Source organism: Schistocerca serialis, chromosome 2, assembly GCF_023864345.2.
Source record: "Schistocerca serialis cubense isolate TAMUIC-IGC-003099 chromosome 2, iqSchSeri2.2, whole genome shotgun sequence".
NCBI classification, from domain to species: domain Eukaryota; kingdom Metazoa; phylum Arthropoda; class Insecta; order Orthoptera; family Acrididae; genus Schistocerca; species Schistocerca serialis.
Genome location: NC_064639.1, coordinates 442,990,776 through 442,997,256, shown reverse-complemented (window position 1 = coordinate 442,997,256; position 6,481 = coordinate 442,990,776). Strand labels below are relative to the sequence as shown.

Genomic DNA, 6,481 nt, shown 5'->3' with positions numbered 1-6,481 from the left:
GAAGTATCTGATACCAACTCAGATGTTAATGTTGTTAATGAGAGCCTTAGTGAAAGATCTTATGGCAAAAAGCTTTGTAACACATACCACACACCATCCTGAAAATGTACAACCCCCTCCTGGAACTTCAATGTTTTTCGAGCAGGTCAAACAACACAAACTCCAACTGGCAATGAGAGCACTACAGAAATTTTCATGTGGTTTCAATAATGTTCCATACTGTATTATAAAACAGGTAAGACATTTTATTTTATAGCCTCTAAAGCATATCATTAACCTTGCTTTCCCCCACAGGTATGTTTCCAAATCATCTTAAAGTTGCTAAGGTCACCTGCTCTCACAGAAGTAGAGCCACAGACAACATTAACAACTACAGATGTGTGGTACAGCATAATGATGTCTTTAAGATTTCTGAAAATCTTTATAATAGGCTGGAAGAGTTTATAAGCTGAATCTCACTGTTATGGATTTGGGCAACATAGATCGACAACGATTGCTGTCTATGAGTACTATGCTGTCCTAAAAGCTGTAGATGGAAAGGAAACGACTACCAGAATATTTTTTATACTCATTCAAAGTGTTTGAAATTGTAGATGATGCTCCCTTACTGAGTTGGAAGGAAAGGTTACAATTAGAGGTATTCCAAAAGAATATGTTATACCATATCTTTGAATCATCATCAAACAGTTGTTATTAAAAAAAATTGCCACTGGAAATATCATAAGAGAAACAATATAGTCATCAGATGAAACTTAAATCAAATTTGCTGCAAGGGTCCACATTAGGTCAGTACTGTTTCTCTTACACACAGGGTATTGGACTAGTATAAGGACAAACAAAATTAGCAAGTGGAGAACAATGAAATAAGCAAATAATACTGATAAACATAGGCCCAGAAACGAACGGTTTGTCGGAGACGATGTATTACAGATGTGTGCATGAACACCTTATAACAAAGTCCTCCAGGAGCCAAATTGCAGAAAATAAACTTGAGGACAAACACACTGCTACAAGTGCCTCACATGGCCACCATTCATGTGATTGCAGGCTTCAGCCCTTTTCCGCTTCAGTTCCCATACACATACAAGAATCCCAATCATGGACAGAATGCAATAACAACGCATTCCTGTAGTTCATCAACACTTTCAAAGGGACTGGAATACACTAATGCTTTTAAATATCCCCCCCCCCCCCTCACCCACAAACTGCAACAGGTTCAAGTCAGCAGACATGAGAGACTGTGGTACTGGCAAGCCACAATCGATACACTTGGTGTCAAAGATTTGTGCTAGATATTCTCAAACATCCACATGGAAGGACGCTTGTGCACCATCAAGGGTGTATCATGAAAGCATCATTTCTCCCTAAGGAACATCATCCAAGTAGTTGATTAGCTTGTGCTGCCAGAAATGATGGTATAAATGACCAGTAAGTTGGCAAGGTAGGAAATGTGGCCCTATCAACCAATCACCAATGGCTCCTGCTCACATATTAAAGGAAAATCTCCAATTATGTGCTTATGCAATGGTAATGTATGTTGTCATGAACACAAATGTGTGTGTGTTGTGGATGTTCATAATGCAACCTTGAATAAAGCATGCTTAGACTGTAAATAACTTGTGTGAGGATCTGTGGATCATTCCCACATTGTGTAAAGATCCATTGACAAGGGTAACCTGGGTTGGAAAGGCAGGTGTGGCCAGAGCTTATGCACTTTGTACGTACTATTGATACAACAGTCCCTCATGTAATATACCGTCGCTAGGCAATGAAAACCTCGTAACTCAAATTGGTCAAATTTTACAGGAGAAACAAAAAACTAATTATAGAAATCACATGAGGACCTGATTAGTTAAATGTAGTGGTTTCTGCTACACCATATGGAACCGGTCATTGGTACATAAGACTTTATTATGCACTTCAAATTGTCTGCTGGTTTTTGGAGTTACGAGGTTTTCACAGTTATTTTTTTGGTAGTGATGGAGATAAGAGGCATGTAACGAGTGCACGGTTAAGAATTGAAATGACCTTGTTTTAAAAAAACTTACTTAAATTTTACATTATTTGTGTATTATGAAACGTGTGTAACGATAAATTGTTACAGATATAAAGTGAAATGAATAATTTCACTTTGATCAAAATATTGGAATCTGGATGTTAATAAATTGCAGTGTTTAAAAAACATAGAAACAATGTTGTTAGCTTTAATTAACCTTTTCTCACTGTAAACATTTGTGCAGTTTATTAACATTTATTATTGTTACTATTGCTGCTATTTATATTCCATTTTTCCGGAGGGATCATACTTGAGACACCGGATATCAGTCACTGTTGGATCCCCAATTTTGGATCCTGGCCGAATAGATTAATACAACGAGAGTTTATCATAGGACTTGAAAAACGTGTGGTCCAAATAATTGACAACATAAGGTCTAGGACTTAGTCTTGCGGTAGCACAAACTTCTACATAGCCAGCAGGAGTATAAATGTGTCTGTTTTTTAACTTCTTTTCTATGGTGGAGTGCATAGTATCACACTCCATTTGAGTGTAACCTTTCTTCAGAAATTTTTGCACTATTGTAATGCCTTTCTGATTGGCGAGATAAGCCAGTGCATTACTCATGACTGAGTTTCGATTCTGGTACGTGCATCCGTCGCTATAGAAAATAGCTTCTGAATCATTTTGGACGTACGTTTCTATAAAATGCACGAGTATACTGGAAAATTCCGAAGCTGTTAGTCCACCTTCACTCTCGTGCCAAAGGTAACAATAACCATTGTTACTTTTTAAATCATAGATGGTAAAGTTGTGGACCTTCAGTTTGCTTTTATAGTACAGTGCAGATGCTTTTAGTCTGGGAGAAAGGAGAAGTGCTTGAAGGTCCATTGTAAACACTCTAGCTGATCCTAATTTATCACTGTTTTTCGCTTCCCTTGCCTCAGTTTTTCGGGCCATATGCAAAGAGTATTCATTGTCTGAGAGATTGCCTGTCTGGTGAGAATAACAAAGATCGCACTGGTCCTTTTTAGGCGAAAATAAGTTAAGATTATTTTCATCGAATACCTCGCAGAACTGTTTGTAAGCAGCTGGGATTTGTCCTCTTTTCTTGGAAAATTGTATATATTCCCTATGTAGTTCTGATTTACTCTGCCAGTTAGGTTCCAAGTAGAGTTTTGTGGAAGAACGACGGCAGTAATGCGATTCCAGTTTCGGCAACTCTGCAAAAAATTCTGATGCTGATTGTCGTCCACCTGAAACTTTCGTTGGTCTCTCCTGCATTTGAGGCCCTTCTGCAAGCGTTCTTCCTGATGCACTAGATGCCCATGTTCTGACACTCCATTCGCCTAAGCACAAAGTATTCAGAAACATAGTCTTGCAGACAGTTTTTCTCTGTCCTTCTACTACAGAATTGTAATATAGTGTGTTAGAACGGTGAGATTTATTAGATTCTGAATTATTTCTGCGTCTTTTAACTGGAACGTAGTAGACATGGCTTCTAACAAAAATTTTTCTTTCACCCCAAGACATATCCTGCCAGAAATGATTAAATATTCGCTGTCTCTGCTCTTCTGTAATATCCTTGCAATTCCTGTTCCAATTTAAGGAAGAATGTTTACAAGTACATCGTGGTTTCATTTCCCTCCTGCTCCTGCTCATTGTTGGTCTCTTTTTGCCAAACTCATCTTTTTGCATTCCTAAATGATCCTGTCCCCTCATACGTTTTTCTTTCTGCAAACTTTGAAGTGATTGATTGCTTTTCCTTTTACGGCGCTGCTTAGTACTCTTCACTCCCACATCAACTTCGTCATCGTCGTCTTCCTTGCTCTTGTTACTGCTATGGTTATTTTCGTTTTTATCTGGATTGTACGCATCACTACTGCCACTGGAGATATCATCCTCGCTGCTGTGTTCGAAAAGACTTTCAAACTCAGAAGTGGAATTCGCCCCTGTATTGGCTTCTTTTTCCGCATTATCTGTAGTGTAAACCATAACGTCATCAATAACATTTAAATAATTTAATCACCCCAACTTCCAAACAAGGATCTTACTTCCAGTTACAACAATATAAACTACGGTTTACCTTCATTTTGTAGGTCTACCCTTTCTTTTGGTGCAGGACAAGGAGAAACGTGACTATAACCTTCTTCTGGTGATTTTATACAATATGATCCGTTGTCGGATTGTTTCATAAGGTGAAGAGTGAATTTACTCTTTTTACCCATAGCTGAAAACAAAGTAGTTACTGTAGAATGTACAGGTTTCTGTTCAGTTCTAAAATTAGAACCTCCTATGTACCGAGCGCAGTCTGCTTTACGCGCGATGAAAAACTCGTAGGTCAACATTGTATTTAACGAGGTCATTATTAATTCTGTATATTAAAATACAATACATAAATACCTAGAAATACTAACACGTACCTGTAGCAATAAAGCAGTGTTGGGTCTGTCAGTCAAAAACGTTACTATCACGTCAAAAAACGTTTAAATCTCGGAGTATGTGTTCGCCCTGCACACTAACAATGGTGATTACCGGAGATGCGAGGTTTACAGCACAAACTACATATCGCTGGAGATGCGAGGTTTTCATTATTGCCGCTAGATGGCAACACCGTTGAACTCGAAGATGGAAGGTTTCAACAGCCTATGTGGCATAATTTTCTACATTTGGTAATGCAGTTACGTGGATTTCATTGTCAGATGGAGTTACGAGGTTTTCATTGCCTAGCGACGATACACTGAAATCAGGAATTACCACAATCAGGGAAATGATAAGGAAGGCCTAGGCCCCTTCAACTAACATCCTTTGTCCTTCAACAACAAAAACGTTTATTTTTATATTCTTTCTTTGATAACAGGTCTACTTTGAGAAAAAGGCGGAAAAACTGAAGTTAATTTGCCATTACGGGCATTCAAAATGGTAAAGCAGCCATTAAAATACAATAACAATAACCTCAGACAAATTCAAGAAATGAGACCTTAACAGTATTGGCCTTTTTAAATCTTTTAAATTAAACAATTTTAAACAAGCCAACCACATAAAATAATTAAAACAGTTCTAGATAAATTTCTTCTAGCAAATTCAAGTAACTGTCCAAGATGGCGGCGAGTATACACGTAGTTTCAAATCGCTCGGTAATTTGTGATCGTATTTCGTCAGTGAAGTGTACCATATGCCACAAAATTGTGTTGAATGGATTAAGAATTTGCGCGTTCAATCATAAGTGGTGCCATACCCATTGTTTCTCACGATCGGAAGTTCTAAATAAGTGCGACTGCGGTATAGAATGCAACGGGCGGGACAAAGCCAGTGAAATGCACAGGGCAGGTTTGCAAGTGAATGTAGAGAACGAACTTAGGAAAGAACTCGATTATATTATAAAATACGCAAAAACGCTTGAAAACTTGGTAATAAGTGTGAGAAATTCCTCAAAATCCAGCCTACAACAGTTCTCAAATACCAGTCAAATAAGCAGCACACGACCAAAAACAAAAACAGCGGAACCTGAGGTGTGTGCAAACCTGGAAGTTGGAGTTGGAGGTTTGAGCGAAACCTCTCAAATCTGTGGGTTCAAACCACATCTGCGCAGACAAGTTGGAGCGTGTGGACAGAGATCGCCGCAAATCTGGTGCGAAACAGCTGTTTGCTCAGTCTGGTGTTTGTATTTGTGCGCAAAGGGCATTAAAATGGCTGATACTCGTCAGTGTTCTCGAGAGTTTGTAAGTGAATTCATTGAAATATATAGAAACCACCCATGTTTGTGGAAGATTAAAAGTAAAGAATATAGTGACCGAGACAAAAAGGCAGCAGCATACAATGCTGTAATTGAAAAATTGCGGGCAGTTGACGCCTCGGCAAACAGAGAAACGGTAATAAAAAAAAATTAAAAAAAAATTCGTTGCGAACTGGCGAAATTATTTGCGGATGGATGTCGAAACTTATAATTATCTCTTAAAGCTTGTAACCCCTCATATTATGAGAAAAAATACTTGTATGAGAAGGGCAATTTCTCCTCATGAACGGCTGGCGGTAACATTAAGATTCCTAGCAACAGGAAGGAGCTACAAGGATTTGGAATTTTCAACTGCAATATCGAAACAAGCGTTGAGTAAAATAAAACCCAACACATGTGAAGCTATTTACGCTGTCCTGAAGGATGAGCTCATGAACGAAAGCTAAGTAAATTAAGTCTGTCAGCGAACTGTTTACCGAAAAGAGTTATCCAAAGTTCAGAAATCTAGAAGATCTGGTGTAAGAGTAGATCAAGTATACCAACCAACGTTATGGTATTTTGATCTGCTTGGCTTTCTTGGCGATCAAGAAACGCCGAGACCAAGCAGGAGTACAATTGAAGATGAAATTGGAGTGTCAATGTGCCAGGAAATGGAACACGAGGTAATGTAAAACAAAACAGGTTCGCCCTGCAACTCTCGCAGTAAATGTACGTGAGAAAACTGCTTTCGCTTTAGCAACCACTGTCTA

General features: G+C 38.5%; 1 long non-coding RNA gene across 1 annotated transcript; it reads right to left on the bottom strand.

The window, feature by feature from the left end:
* Window positions 1-3,841: 3,841 nt before the first annotated feature.
* LOC126455592 (uncharacterized) lies at window positions 3,842-4,534 on the bottom strand. The gene is made up of 3 exons (XR_007585338.1): window positions 4,420-4,534; window positions 4,083-4,226; window positions 3,842-3,975 (listed from the first exon to the last, which is right to left on the bottom strand). It is a non-coding gene; the product is annotated as an uncharacterized LOC126455592 (long non-coding RNA).
* Between the last annotated feature and the right edge of the window lie 1,947 nt (window positions 4,535-6,481).